The sequence below is a fragment of the Schistocerca piceifrons genome, chromosome 2, assembly GCF_021461385.2.
Source record: "Schistocerca piceifrons isolate TAMUIC-IGC-003096 chromosome 2, iqSchPice1.1, whole genome shotgun sequence".
Classification (NCBI taxonomy): domain Eukaryota; kingdom Metazoa; phylum Arthropoda; class Insecta; order Orthoptera; family Acrididae; genus Schistocerca; species Schistocerca piceifrons.
Window position 1 is genome coordinate 145,283,765 of NC_060139.1, and position 16,570 is coordinate 145,300,334.

The following is a 16,570-nucleotide window of genomic DNA, read 5'->3' on the forward strand; positions in this document are numbered from 1 at the left end:
TTCGCTACCTGGTATCGGCGGATGAAAATGATATTTCAGTGCATCTGTTGCTAAAAAGTACGACGCAATTGAATATCGTCCTTGTATCTAATGTAGTGCTTGAACATGACTCGAGCTGTTCGAGCAGTTTACATCATAGTTGAAAGTATTTTGGGCTTTGCTCGAGCTATCGACCGCCGCGCGATCTAGCGGCTTCTGTTGGTACTAACTCCACGATGTATCTTTGTATTATTAATAAATTAGGGATGTTAATTATAAAAATAACCGTGAAAAACGTACTACAGTATCTTATGCAGTGAACGTCATACATAAAACAGCCTTTAATGTATAAATAAATGATCGCAATCACGATTCAGTCTAACGCTCAAGGTTTAGCTCGTCCTGCGATTGAGTGACATCTTTTGGTACTATCATCGCAACAGGTCTTGCCACTGTTATTTATTAGTCAGTTAATTATGATTTATTTCATTTATTAGGCATTCAGTTTCCAATTAATCTTCTTCCTTACTTCATCTGAATGCTACATTCTTGTTTTAGAGCTGATTCAAAACTGACAGCGTTTTTAAACGTTATTCTGTTGTGTTAATAGGGATCGAAATTCTCATTTACAACTCACTTGGAACATTATTGTAGTCTCTAATGACCAAAAAAAACATTGTATTCAATTCCGAGCCGACTAAAATTTTTAAAGGACAAAACTTCCGTCAAAAATTAAACTTAAATGTTTAGCTTATATACGGTATTCGTAAGTGCTGTATGCGAATTCTTGCTGCAAATTAGTTCAAATGAAGAAGAAGTTTGTACTATGATAGAATTTATGAGCATTACCAGTCAAATTTCAAGCCGAGCTGTAGCTTGTTTTCGTGGCGATTTTGATCTACTCGCGAACGCTTTCCATTGCGCCAAACTAGTCAAACGTCACGTAATTGTTGGAGCAACACTCTATACTTATCGATCTCTGCAGCGTATCAAGAAACATGGAGCTCATTTGCCCAGGTCAACTTGTAGCACATGATCTAAACGTCCTGCAGTTTCATAATCTTCTGTTTCGTTTCATTCTGGTACCACAAAGTAGGCTCCATTGACGAATGCGAAATTCGCAACAGAAGTTTAATTTTTGGTAATTTTCTTCAGTCGACATCTCTTTCATACATAGCGTATTATTTATATGGCAGGCGATATCTCTACGGCTCACCCAACTTGTTTGCCACCAAAAATGTAATAAGCGCTTTTTATTAAATTTTTTACGTTGAGATTTTGTCCGTTTTACGACGCTCATAAACGGTGAAATAAAACGGGATTTAATATTATGTACGCACCAAGTCGCTGAAGGTACGCTACAACAAAATTCTGATATGTGTGAGGTAGGCCTGCACTACAAAATTTTGTTGTCCAGTGATAACCTCGCTATGGGAATCGTGACTGCCAACCAGCCATCCCTGTCGTTGTTCTTCCTTAGATCGTAACAGCTTCGCTGGTGAATGCAGGAGTGGCCACTTACGTAAATCTCCAATAGTTAGTGCATTAGGAATAGGCTGTCATATCGGCAATATATTCCACACTAACAAAAATATCAACGACGCCTCTTACTTCACCTGTGAAATTGTGTTGCCTCTGTAAAACCCTCACGTCTAGCCTTACAAAAAAAAATCAAATGGCTCTGAGTACTATGGGAATTAACTTCTTGGGTCATCAGTCCCCTAGAACTTAGAACCACTTAAACCTAACTAACATAAGGACATCACACACATCCATGCCCGAGGCAGGATTCGAACCTGCGACCGTAGCGGTAACGTGGTTCCCGACTGTAGCGCCTAGAATCACTCGGCCACTCCGGCCGGCCTAGCCTTACAGATGGACATCTAAAGAGGTACATATCATTGTATCACCTTTAGTTATTGTTAATAAAAAATATTTCTTCACTCCCCCGCCCTGTCGGAGGTTCGAGTCCTCCCTCGGAGTATGGGTGTGTGTGTTGTCCTTAACGGAAGTTAGTTTAAGTAGTGTGTAGGCCTATAGACCGATGACTTCAGATTGGTCGCATAGGAACTTACCACAAATTTCCAGTTTGTTTTCCTTCAGTCGCCTGTCAGTTTCACACTGCTCATTGAACTCATGGCATTACGTATCTGTTTAAGGAAATCTTCACTTTTTCAGCTTCGGTACCAGTTTGGAAATAATCAGAACACAATAGTTTCAGCGAGCAGTGCATCTAAAGTTCCGTGGCACTACGTGGGTTACATCTTAGAAAGTGTTTTCCATTCAACAGTTTCATTTCGAGTAAAGGACGACAATTTAAAAGAAAACCTCCATCAAGCAGCCTAAAATGTCTTCGATATTGATGTCAGGTAAATTTTCAACAGATACCTTGCCAACGATTCAGCGTTCATGATGCGTTTCCTTTTCTTCGCAGATTTGGACACGTTTTCTGTTACAATACTGAGGTTCGACCATTTAACGAAACTTTTATGCAAACAATCTAACTAAATGATTCGTTCCTCGTAACCACCCTGGCGCTACAGTGTGTTTTGTCGTCTTCAGTCCGAAGCCTTCTTTGACGCCGCTCTCCATGCTAACCTGTCCCGTGAAATCATTTTCATCTCCACGTAACTACTACGACCTACACTACCCAGAACCCGCTTACTGTAGCTACGCCTTGGTCTCCCTCTACGAATATTACCCCTCACGCTTCTTATATTATGAAACTGACATTTCGTTGTGATCTCAACGGATCCCCCATCAACGGATCACTTCTTAAATCAAGTTATGATATAATATTCTTCTCTCACCAGTTCCATTCCAGCACTCCTTATTAGTAATCCGATCTATCCGTCTTATCATTAGTATTCTTGTGTGCCACCACATTTCAAAAACTTCTGATTTCTTCTTCTCAGAAATGTTAATCGTTGTACGGTACCCCTAATTTGCAGATAAGAGCGCGTTTTACTTTATTTCCAGTTTTGATATTTCACATATGTGAAGTGAAGGTATCAGCGCTGCAGTATGTACAGAGTAAGGAGCGAGCGGTGAGTTCCCACGCTGGCTGGTATAGGCGGTTGGCCATTTAGCGCTTTCAGAGCCAGTGGCATGAGGTGCCGATGCAGAAATAGCTCGTGACATCAGCAAAGAGATATGTAGAGAAAGTAGATTTACACTGATGCGAATCAAATAATATTATTAAGAAAATACTTCCTATCAAACGTTGCCTTTTGACAGTCAGACTTTGGCATATCCGAATGTGTACGATCTGATACGAACTATACCGACTGTACGCTCAAATTACAGACTTTGCGTCATAGTCGGCGCTCGTCGATAGGATGCCTTTCGATCTAGTCATGCCGTAGACCATGCTCTCCGACCGTTAATAGTTAGCTTACAGTCAGGGTGAACGCACTCATTTTGCCCTGTTTCTTAAATAAACGCACCATAACGGCAAGCCGTGTAAAAAGTTATTTGTACAAAAAACTTTTTCCCGCTTCATTACGTATAACATGGACAGTAGTACAGCACTTTCAGAAACCGACGGCGCTGCTACGGCTCTCAAGGGGACATAAAACTACGGGAGCATCTCCACATAACGGGTAGGAAGAACTCCTACTCCGCGGCTCATTAAATCGGTTCAAGGACGGACTGGCTTAATTATCGCAAAACTCAGGTAGGAAAGCGTGGCCAGTTATACTTTACGCCCCTTATACCATCTACGGACTCACTGGCTAAACTGAGACACTTCTGGAGGTTTAGTACGATTGTGGGGTTCTTGCATTGTCCAACTTCCCTTTACAGTCACACGACAAATACCATCAGATAACACTTCCAACACTTCTTTTTTCAGTGTAAACAAATTTCTATTTTTCAGAAACGCTTTTCTTACTGCTTCATTTTAGATCCTGCGCGTAAGCTAAATTTCCCACAATATTCTTCCTCTCGGAGGTGCTAATCAAACAGTATTGAGGAAAATACCGCGAAAGAACCGGAAGGAAACCGCGAGAAGTTGATGAGAATTACTCGGGCCATGAGATACGCTCTGATGGCGTAGCTGTTAGCACAATGCCCACCTGACGCAGGAATCCGGGCTAAAAACCCTATTCCAGCAAATATTTCCAAAGTGTCACATCCAGACATTTATCTCCTCATTTTTCCTCTCATTTTTACACAATCCGCTGAGCAGGTATTCGTAGTGAGAAATAACATATCTTTGCCGGTCAAAGTTTCACCAACTGTCTTTCAGTTGCCTGCTGGAATGATCTCTGTGGCTTCACCATGTTAGGCTACACGCAAGACATTAGTGTGAAAAGTGTTGCTGGTTTTGAGAGCGGACGGTCTCTACACAGCAGATAGCATCGTTAGTGCTAGGGCAGAGCAACATACACAATTTTAGTCGAAAATATTATTATTGAGTCGTTCTGCATCCCAAGCACAAGATCCTGCAACATCATTCATTAGTATCAGTTGTTCCAAAGCTGGGGGTAATTACCCCCGAAGGGAAAAAGGTAATTTTCTTAGGGGTAAAAACAATAGGGTTCGACTGCGTTTCGATCAGAAGCGAAATTATTGTTAAAATCTCATTACCACTGTTTGGTAAGACTGTAATACTCATTACATACGTTCACAATAATTACAGTTTTTTAAGTACTAGCATTAATGCATGACTCAATGTGGTGGAGGTACCCCCTTGTCCAACGTATTTATGAGTATCTTCTTACTCACACAGTCCACACGTTACACGCATACTTTATGATTTTAACCAAGCGTCTATGACAGTACAACGAACATACAGGACGATTATTATTTACATTTAAAACTCCCCTAAACGACAGAGATGAAACTGCCGCAAGTAATTTAATACATGTCACATGGAGCCGCAAATACCGCGAAATACCCGGAAAGTGGATGACAATGTTAAACACGTGATATCACCATACGACGTACCCCGTCTAATTATTGCCCTCGCTGAAACCAAGCGAAAGCTGTTCTGCTTCTTTTTTACTTAATTTCTTAATTTAGGAAGGACGGAGAAGGTTGGTCATTTGGTCATTTACTTGTAGCAAAATAAAAAAAAATTCCCAATGTAGACATGTAGAAACATAGTTGTCGAACTCAATGAAAAAAAAAACTTCCTGCCACACGCAAGGTTCGAACCCTGAGCCTCACGCGCTATATTCGTGCACCAAGGTCCGGAGCCACACCGACGTGAGTACTTGACATGGCTTTGGATGATCACGTGCGACAGATCAGTAAGCTCAACCACTGCACGTGTGGAGAGGTATGTCATCCAGTGACGTCACATGTTCAACGCTCGTCATGAACTTTTCGGATATTTCTCGACATTTGCGGGACTATGTGTATTGTGTTAAATTACTTGGCTCAGCATCAACTACGCCGCTTCGGCCTTTTTAAACGTTAGTAAGAATCATCCAGTATATAGCTCACATATGCTTAAATACTCGGAAAAACATCTTTTCAGAATTGTAGGTAGTTCCTGCAATTGACTAAGAACTGCTTCATTATTTTCTTCGCAACAAATAAACGACGTAATTTACAGCACAACACACCAGCAATTACGTAACGGCGACTACACTGCTGTAGGGTCTGCACCGTATTACAGCTATTATTAGTGGCACTGGTCAGACACAAAGCACCAACAGCCTGAAGTCTTCCAATTTCTGCTAGTTCAGAATTAAGTACTTTAACTGGACCGCACCAGATTGTGAACAGCGAGTTCTAAAGTCCGAAGAGCAATACCAATCGAAAGCGAACATAAGCCATGACGTCAACACAACACACACTGTGACAAGAGAGCAAACCGATGAAGATATACCCCTGAACACCCAAACCTCTAGGTGTGGCAGAATACCCGCAAGTCAAGCTGCAGAACGAGCAAAAACGCAAGTGACATGAGTCTGCGTCCGCCTTAACTCCTCGCCTCGGAAACCAGAAGCTCTCTCTAGTACAAACAGCGCTGGTTGCCAGCATCATTGGTTCAGACCGAGCGAAATAGCGCAGTTGTTTGTATACTGGAATCGCATCCCTGATTTCCCTACATCGCTCCAGACAAATGCCGGGTTGCTTCCTTTGAAAGGGCACAGCTGATTTCCTTCCCCATCCTTGACGCAGTCCGAGCTTGTGCTCCGTCTCTAATGATCTCGATGTCGACGGGACGTTAAACCCAATTTTCAATTCTTTTCGTTTTTTCGGCGTCCTTCACTGCCACGGCAATATCGGCAGGAGAGGATACCAAAGCAAGGAGTCCAGCAATCAAATGATTTACAAAAAGTAAAAGCAGCCTCCGCATTTCAGGTAGCTTTCTTTTCTGAGGAGGAGTTGTCGGTAGCACCCTCGCAATGCACCGAAAGTGCCTCATCATTGTATTGATAAGAGTTTACTAAAAATTAGAAGTATCAGTTTCTCACTGCCTATTGGTTAGTGGCTTAAAAAACAGGTATAAGAACTAATATCTTTTGTAAGTTTAAAAATAAATGTGTCCATTTTTTTCCAGTTATGTGCTAACTTTGATGGGGCGATTTGTGATATCGCTCAGAAAGGTTGGGAGCCACTGATCTATATCTGCATCTACATCTAGACATCAGAATCACCTCTCAAGGCACCTTGCGATATGTCGCGGAGGGTGCTTTATACAAAACTATCACTTACTATGTTTCCTCGTCCAGTCCCGAATTTTTCCTGAAAAGAACGATTACTGGTAATCCTCTGTGTGGGCTCGAACATCACTAATGTTACCTTCATGGTCTTTTCGTGAGGTGTACGTAGGAGAAAGCAGGACTCTGGTTGACCCTTCCACGAACATATGCTGTCGGACTTGTAACAGAAACCACGCCGCGTTGCAGACCATCTTTCCTTCAGTGTCTGCCACTGCTGTTAGCTGAGCATTTCTTTGTCGCTTTCGCGCATACTAAATGTATCCTCTGATCTTTTCTGAATTATCTCTATTTCCTCTATCTATCCTATCCGGCACGGATCACAGAATGACGACCAATATTCAAATATTCCTTTGCAGGTGGACCACATTTCCTGAGGATTCTTTCAATGAATCTCGGCATCTGCCTTATATGCGATTAGTTTCATGTGGCCGTTCCACTTTATATCGCTCCGTACTCACACTCCTAGATATTTAGCGCATGTGACTGCTTGCAGTGAGCGTTCTACAGTCCTACAGTCCTATAGTAGTGCGGTCCTATATGTTTCTGCACAATACGTCACATTTGTTCATATCGAGGGTTAAATTCCAATTCCTGCAGCAATCGTCGATCCTCTACATGCAGTCCCGCATTTCTCTACACGCTCTGTATACAACTGAACTCTCCGCAAAAAAGTCTCATCCGATATCCGATATTATCCACAATGTCATTTAGAGTTAATATTGTGAGTGGTAGTGGTACAATAACATTCCCTTTTGAAGATTTCTCTCCATACAGAAATAAATGCTTTGTTCTGTTTGCTAGAAGCCCTTCATTCAGCGTTACTGTATCGAATGCCTTCTGGCAGTCAAAGAAAACGGTATCAACATGCACGCCGCTAGCTACTGCTTTGTGGGAGTCGTGGGCAAATAGAGCGAGCCGGGTTTCACATCGTCGATGCTTTCGGAATGCATGTTGATTAAATGCATGTTTGTAATGAATAATGTTGTATCTTGAACAATCATTCATGAAATGCAAACAGCGGTCGCTTCACGATGCACACATCACAATGACTGTGTATTGTTTTACAAGGTAGTGCCAACAAACCCGGTGTGGTGCAGCAAGTAGACGTAGCATGGGCTCAACAATTCGTGGGAGGTCTTCTCGGAAATATTGAACCTTGTTGCATCAATAGCTGTCGATAACTGGGAAAGATTTGCAGATGCAGGACTTTGTGCACGAACTAACCTGTCGATTACGTCCCATAAATGTCCGATGGGCTTCATATCAGTCGATCTGAATGGGCGAATCACTCGCTCGAATTGTTCAGAATGTTCTTCAACCAATTGCGAGCAATCGTGGCCCTGTGACATGGCGCATTGTCACTCATAAAAACTCTATCGTTGTTTGGGAACATGAAGTCCATGAATGGCTGCAAATGGTCTCCAAGTAGCCGAACGTAAGCATTTCCAGTCAATGATAGGTTCAGTTTGACCAGAGGACCCAGTACAAGTAAACGGCCCACACCATTATGGAGCCACCACCAGCCTCCACACTGCCTTGTTGACGACCTGGATCCTTGACTTCGTGGCATCTGAGTCACACTCGAACCTGCCATCACTTCTCACCAACAGAGATTGGGGCTCATCTGTCACGGTTTTCCAGTCATCTAGGGTCCAACCGATATGTCACGAGTCCAGGAGAGGCGTTGCAGGAGATGTACTGGCTGTCGCATCGGTCGTCTGCTGCCTTAGCCCATTAGCTGCACTTTCCTAACTGATACGTTCGTCGTAGTTCCCACATAGATTTCTGCGGTTATTTCAAGCAGTGTAGCTTGTCTGCTAGCACTGACAACTCTACGGAAGCCCCGCTGCTCTCCGTCGTTAAGTGAAGGCCGCCGGCCACTGCGTTGATCACGATGAGAGCTAACGTCTGAAATGTGGTGTGTCAGAGAGATTATAATTTCCCGTCAAAAGTGAAGTCATTAGAGACGAACGTAATGTGGTTTTCTCCGCCCACTCTTAGCACTATGGATCTCGAAATATTGAATTCCTTAACGATTTCGTAATTGGAAGACCCCACGCTTCTAGTTCCAACTACCATTCCGCGTTCAGAGTCTGTTTTTTCCCATCGTGCGGCTATTATCACGTCGGAAATCTTTTCACATTTATCACCTGAGAACAAAACACAGTTCCGCCGATTCACTGCCCTTTTATACCTTCTGTATGCGATACTGCCAGCATCTGTATATGTTCATATCGCTATCCAATAATATTTGTCTCCTCAGTGTGTAGTGAAACTATTTGTGGGTGGTAGTCTATACGCCAAAACAAGTAATGTGAATGTTTATAATATAGTTCTGGCCATTAAAATTGCTACACGAAGAAGAAATGCAGATGATAAACGGGTATTCATTGGACAAATATATTATACTAGAACTGACAGGTGATTACGTTTTCACTCAATTTAGGTGCATAGATCCTGAGAAATCAGTACCCAGAACAACTACCTCTAGCCGTAATAACGGCCTTGATACGCCTCGGCATTGAGTCAAACAGAGCGTGGATGGCGTGCACAGGTACAGCTGCCCATGCAGCTTCAACATGATACCACAGTTCATCAAGAGTAGTGACTGGCGTATTGTGACGAGCCAGTTGCTCGGCCACCATTGGCCAGACGATTTCAATTGGTGAGAGATCTGGGGAATGTGCTGGCCAGAGCAGCAGTCAAACATTCCAGAAGGCCCGTACACGACCTGCAACATGCGGTCGTGCATTATCCTGCTAAAATGTAGGGTTTCGCAGGGATCGAATGAAAGGTAGAGCCAAGGGGCGTAACACATCTGAAATGTAACGTCCACTCTCCAAGTGGCGTCAATGCGAACATGAGGTGACCGAGACGTGTAACCAATGGCACCCCATACCATCACGCCGTGTGATACGCCAGTATGGCGATGACGCATACACGCTTCCAATGTGCGTTCACCGCGATGTCGCCAAACACGGATGCGACCATCATGATGCTGTAAACAGAACCTGGATTCTTCCGAAAAAATGACGTTTTGCGATTCGTGCACCCAGGTTCGTCGTTGAGTACACCATCGCAGGCGCTCCTGTTTATGATGCAGCTTTAAGGGTAACCGCAGCCGTGGTCTCCGAGCTGATAGTCCATGCTGCTGCAAACGTCGTCGAACTGTTCACGCAGATGGTTGTTGTCTTGCAAACTTCCCCATCTGTTGACTCAGGGATCGAAACGTGGCTGCACGATGCGTTACAGCCATACGGATGAGATACCTGTCATCTCGACTGCTAGTGATACGAGGCCGTTGGGATCCAGCAGGGCGTTCCATATTACCCTCCTGAACCCACCGATTCCGTATTCTGCTAACAGTCATTGGATCTCGACCAACGCGAACACCAATATCGCTATACGACAAACCGCAATCGCGATAGGCTACAATCCGACCTTTATCAAAGTCGGAAACGTGATGGTACGCATTTCTTCTCCTTACACGAGGCATCACAACAACGTTTCACCAGGCGACGCCGGTCAACTGCTGTTTGTGTATGAGAAATCGGTTGGAAACTTTCTTCATGTCAGCACGTTGTAGGTGTCGCCACTGGCGCCAACCTTGTGGGAATGCTCTGAAAAACTAATAATTTGCATATCACAGTATCTTCTTCGTGCCAGTTAAATTTCGCTTCTGTAGCACGTCATCTTCGTGGTGTAGCAATTTTAATGGCCAGTAGTGTAATTAGTGGCAGTTTTGACGCAAGAAATTATTCCCGAAATATGCGTCTCACAGGCATTCTTTCTTTCAATCCTTACTACCGCTTAAAATATTTATTTACGTCTGTTGGCTCCTATCTCGAATTATTCTAGTTAGGATTCTTTACCGTCCTTAAATTTTGGCGCGACAGATGTGGGACACGTTGCAGAGATAGAAAATCAGATAGGAAAAAAACAACAGAGGATGCACCAAACCGTTCGAATGACTTACGACCTTGTAAACAGTATCCTTAAGGTTGTGCAATCTTTGAAATACAATATAAAAAGAAGTTCCGGTGATCTCGTTTTTCCTATACGGCTGTCTCTTCAGGAGAAGCAAGCGTACTCAGGAACCTAATAGCTGTCGTAAGATCAGAGTGCGCCGTGGATCTGCTCCGCGGACGTGTTCGTTCGCTAGAGTAGAGCCGGAATTTAATGCAGCAGTCGGGTTGGGAAGATAATTTACGTGGCAAGGAAAGAGCAGTGTTTCAGGCGACGGCAGCTGCGCCGCAGGAGCGGACGCGGGCCGTACATCACCCGCGGGTTTCCAGTCCCCCCCCCCCCCTCACTCTTCCACTCCTACCTACGCCCCTTCCCCTCCCCCCCTACCCCCTCCACCCCTCTGGCGAGGACGCTCGCGGCGGAACAATCTGCCAGATGCGGCCGCAAGCACACGCGCTGTCGCTGCCGGGCCTTGCGACGTGGTACGTGCCGCCGGCAGCGACTACATGGCTAGCGACTCCCACTCGCGTCTACAAGCACCTCCCACTGCAGCCGTGAAGCGATTTGTTTCACGTAAAACACCACCAGTTGTCTCCACAACATTAAGTCCCATAAATCCGTAAGGCCAACCCCACACCCCCCACCTCCGCAACTCTCTTACCTCACAAACACTGTTATCCTGAGAAACATACGTCAGTAATATCTGTGACTGTTTTGTGATTTCAATTACGGTTACCATCATGACGATGTCTATAACTTATTGTCTAATTACACAAAAAGCCATACCTACACTTCTTGCTACAAATTCTTTGAAAAATAATTTTGGGTGTTTTGCATCATAATTATTCGTGATGAAAATATCTTTGACACTTACGTGTCGCTTGTGTAATTTCATTTCTTCTACTTGCTTGGATAATTTCATTTCTTCTACTTGCTTGTGTAATTTCATTTCTTCTACTCGCTCGTGTAATTTTATTTCTTCTACTTGTACGCTCTACCAGTTTCCGGCTTCTGCCACTCATCTGCGGCTAAAGCAAATACAAATGTTTTACCACAGTGGTGTACAGGAAGTCGAGACAAGCAGTTTTATACAGGGCATTTGTGGTCTGTCAAGTCTGGAAACTAACTCAAACTGGTCTATGAAGACCATCTAAGGTACAGCGCATGCCCATCGGGCGAGGTTTTCAATGTCTTCATACGAACTCTTGGTCCTAGAGGAAAAATGAGTAGCACCTTCTTTGTAGGAAATTTAATGTACGAGTAGCCTAAATTTCGACACGGATGTAGTTTTGCTGTAGGGCGCGGTTTTATAGTTAGTCGACAAAAAACGTACAAAGGTGACCTTCATACGCACCCCATCCCCCCCCCCCCCCCCCCCACACACACACTCACACCACACAGGTCAGGATTTCTAATACTACTGGCCATTAAGATTATTACATCAGGAAGATGCTCTGATATGCAAATGATTAGCTTTTCAGAGCATTCACACAAAGTTGGCACCGGTGGCGACACCTACAACGTGCTGATATGAGGAAAGTTTCCAACCGATTTCTCATACACAAACAGCAGTTGACCGGCGTTGCCTGGAGAAACGTTGTTGCGATGCCTCGTGTAAGGAGGAGAAATGCGTACCATCACGTTTCCGACTTTGATAAAGGTCGGATTGTAGCGTATCGCGATTGAGGTTTATCATATCGCGACATTGCTTCTCGCGTTGGTCGAGATCCAATGACTTTTAACAGAATATGGAATCGGTGGGTTAAGGAGGGTAATACGGAACGCCGTGCTGGATTCCAACGGTCTCGTATCACTAGCAGTCGACATGACAGGCATCTTATCCGCATGGCTGTAACGGATCGTTCAGCCACGTCCCTTAGTCAACAGATGGGGACTTTTGCAAGACAACAACCGCCTGCACGAACAGTTCGACGACGTTTGCAGCAGCGTGGACTATCAGCTCGGAGACCATGGCTGCGGTTATCCTTAACGCTGCATCACAGACATGAGCGCCTGCCATGGTGTACTCAACGACGAACCTGGGTCCACGAATGGCAAAACGTCATTTTTTCGGATGAATCCAGGTTATATTTACAACACCATCATGCTCGCATCCATGTTTGGTGACATCGCGGTGAACGTACATTGGAAGCGTGTATTCGTCATCGCCATACTGGCGTCTCACCCGGCGTGATGGTATGGGGTGCCGTTGGTTACACGTCTCGGTCACCTCTTGTTCGCACTGACGGCACTTTGAACAGTGGTCGTTACATTTCAGATGTGTTACGACCCGTGACTCTACCCTTCATTCGTTCCCTGCGAAACCCTACATTTCAGCAGCACATTTTCCAGATCTCTCACTAGTTGAAAACGTCTGGTCAATGATGGCCGAGCAACTGGCTCGTCACAATACGCCAGTCACTACTCTTGACGAACTGTGGTATCGTGTTGAAGCTGCATGGGCAGCTGTGCCTGTACACGCCATCCAAGCGCTGTTTGACTCAATGGCCGGTCGAAGTAGCCGTGCGGTTAAAGGCGCTGCAGTCTGGAACCGCAAGACCACTACGGTCGCAGGTTCGAATCCTGCCTCGGGAATGGATGTTTGTGATGTCCTTAGGTTAGTTAGGTTTAACTAGTTCTAAGTTCTAGGGGACTAATGACCTCAGCAGTTGAGTCCCATAGTGCTCAGAGCCATTTGAACCATTTTTTTTGACTCAATGCCCAGGCGTATGAAGGCGGTTATTACGGCCAGAGGTGGTTGCTGTGGGTACTGATTTCTCAGGATCTATGCACCCAAATTGCGTGAAAATGTAATCACATGTCAGTTCTAGTGTAATACATTTGTCCAATGAATACCCGTTTATCATCTGCATTTCTTGTTGGTGTAGCAAGTTTAATGGCCAGTAGTGTATGTTGTTCACGGTACTGCGACCTACTATTGTAAAAAATATTGAGACTAAGCGAATTATTTTCCGTATTCGATGTTCACTGGGCTATTACGCCACCAGCATAATCGGCTATTGACATTATTAATTTAAACTAACTTTCCTATGATGGTAATGAAAGAAAATATTTGTAAGCGTTACACAAAAACTAATTACGTTTACAATTTGATTTAATATTAACCCTTACAAGCATAGAAGTTTCGTAGTAAGGTCAGACAAATAAAACTATTAAATTTTTAATTTTATGCTACTGAAGTTCACAAATCTGTGAAATAAAATTTTACAGAAACATGAATTTTACAACTTGTAACCACAATACTAAGTCGGTGGCGTATTTGCCCAAAAAAGATCGAAATTGCGTAATAATTCTTGTAGTAGAGGGTCATGACTAGCATACTGACCGTTCGGGGAGGGCAGGGGGAGCGCGTGTGGTGTTGGGATATGTTTGAAGGTCATTTTTTTATTTAATCATTCGAAAACCGCGGCCTCTAGCAAAAATACAATCGGTTCCAGAACCATACCGCAGAAAAAAAAGAATACATAAAATAAAAATGTATCACTTTGTCGAAACCACGTATTTGTCCCCAATTGCGACTGATACGTTTGAAATGTAACTCAGAGCTGTCTACAATGTGTAATTGCACAAAAGGGTAGCCACCTGCAATTTCACCCACGGGCTCGGCGACGCTTTCAACAGCTAGGTGTGGCCAAGCGGTTCTAGGTGCTTCAGTCTGGAACCGTGCTACCGCTACGGTCGCAGGTTCGAATCCTGTCTCGGGAATGGATGTGTGTGATGTCCTTAGGTTAGTTAGGTTTAAATAGTTCTAAGTTCTAGGGGGCTGATGACCTTAGATGTTAAGTCCCATGGAGCTCAGAGCCATTTGAACAGCAAGGTGTCAACACATGCGAAAAAGGAGGCCAGAGCTCAAGATTTCATGTGAGGTGGAAGATCGGTTAACGATGTCACATTGGCACCAAATTGTGCCACAATTCTGCCCACCGCAACTGTCTGTGTGTCACACTATGGAAATGTCGTCACATATCCTCTCACCAATTTTTAACTCCTTTTGACGCCTCTGCGATGGAGATCAGATCCGCAAGACCTAGCATTGAAATCAAGCTATTTTCTTATGGATGGCCGATGAAAACACAGACACACTACCTCTCAGAAGCAACACTAAAAGCTGTCTGGTGCTAGAGCAACCACGAGGCACCACTCAGCTGAGTGGGTATCGAAGTCTCTACTAGGTACAATTTTACTGTGCTCAACAAAGGTGCGTGGATGGCACCGATCGTGCTGTCGAACTGGGGTTCTTAGAGGTATCCTTTGCCGTTTTATTCATGCACGTATCAATGTTACAGACCTCTGTGATCACGCCATAAGAGGGAGCGAAAGAGAAGGGCTGACAAAGCTTATACACCCTTTCCTGCTTCGCATAACGTACAAATTTCGTCGAACGGTTCTGAACGAGACCTAGTTATTAGTTAGTTACTTTCATGTTCCAGGGATCAAATGGTTCAAGTGGCTCTGAGCACTATGGGACTTAACATCTGAGGTCATCAGTCCCCTAGAACTTAGAACTACTTAAACCTAACTAACCTAAGGACATCACAAACATCCATGCCCGAGGCAGGATTCGAACCTGCGACCGTAGCGGCCACGCGATTCCAGACTGAAGCGCCTAGAACCGCACGGCCACACCGGTCGGCTTCTGTTTTTTACTCTAAACATCACCATATTTTTTCCCGAAATAAAAACAAGATATATGCAGACTGAGTTAGTAATTCTTACCCACCACCTTTTACACATCACAAACATAGAAATTCTTCTATGGAATAGAAGGAGTTGCCAAGGAGAAACCTTTTCAATTTATTTTCAAATTTTACCTTGCTGTCTGTTAGACATTTTACATCACTGAGTAAGCGGTCAAAAATTTTTGTTGCAGCGTTGTGCACCCCTTTCTATGCTAAAGACAATTCTGAGTAATGAATGCCATTTTACCTTCTCTTATTGTAATTATGTACCTCTTTGGCCCTTTTGAACTGTAGTAGTTTATTTACAACACACTTCATGAGGGAATAAATATGCCGTTAATCAGTAGTCAGAATGCCCAACTCCTTAAACATGTGTCTACAAGATGATCGAGGGTGAGCACCACATATTATTCGTACAGCAAGGTTTTAGGCAATGAAGACCTTCTTTCTTAAAGACGAGTTACTCCAGAACATTATTCCACATGACTTTACTGAATGAAAATAAGCAAAATATGTCAACTTATTAATCTCTCTTTCGCCAAAATTGCTATGATTCTAAGTGCAAATGAGGCTGAACTAAGTTATTTTAGAAGATCCAAAATGTGATTTTTCCAATTTAAATTCTCATCAATAAGGACGCCTAAGAATTTTGAAGTTTCCACCCTATGTATTATTTCATCATCATGTGTTACACTTATCACTGGCGCAGTACTCCGTAATGGTTTCACCCTGTATACCAGAGCAAATGAATGGGAGTGTTGAGAAACCCCACATGTCCATTTATGACAAAATTGAGTTACCTATGATCTTGTACTTTATGGACCGATAATAATATAGAGAAATCCCATATCTTTTGGTATTTTTTATGTTGTTATGAAGCCATTGTGTTCACGAAACGCCGGATGCTGTGGCCGAGCGGTTCTAGCCGCTTCAGTCCGGAACCGCGCTCCTGCTACAGTCGCAGGTTCGAACCCTACCTCGGGCATGGATGGGTGTGATGTCCTTAGGTTAGTTAGGTTCAAGTAGTTGTCAGTCTAGGGGACTGATGACCTCAGATGTTAAGTCCCATAGTGCTTAGAGCCATTTGAACCATTTTTTGTTAACTAAACCGAATAGAAACTCCCACGTGTACAAAAGATACGGATTTTATGTTAGCAACACTGTTTTATACAAAGGTAATAATCAGTACTTGCCTGTAAATGACAAGAAAACGCATGAGTTTAGGCTATTTATACCATTCCCACC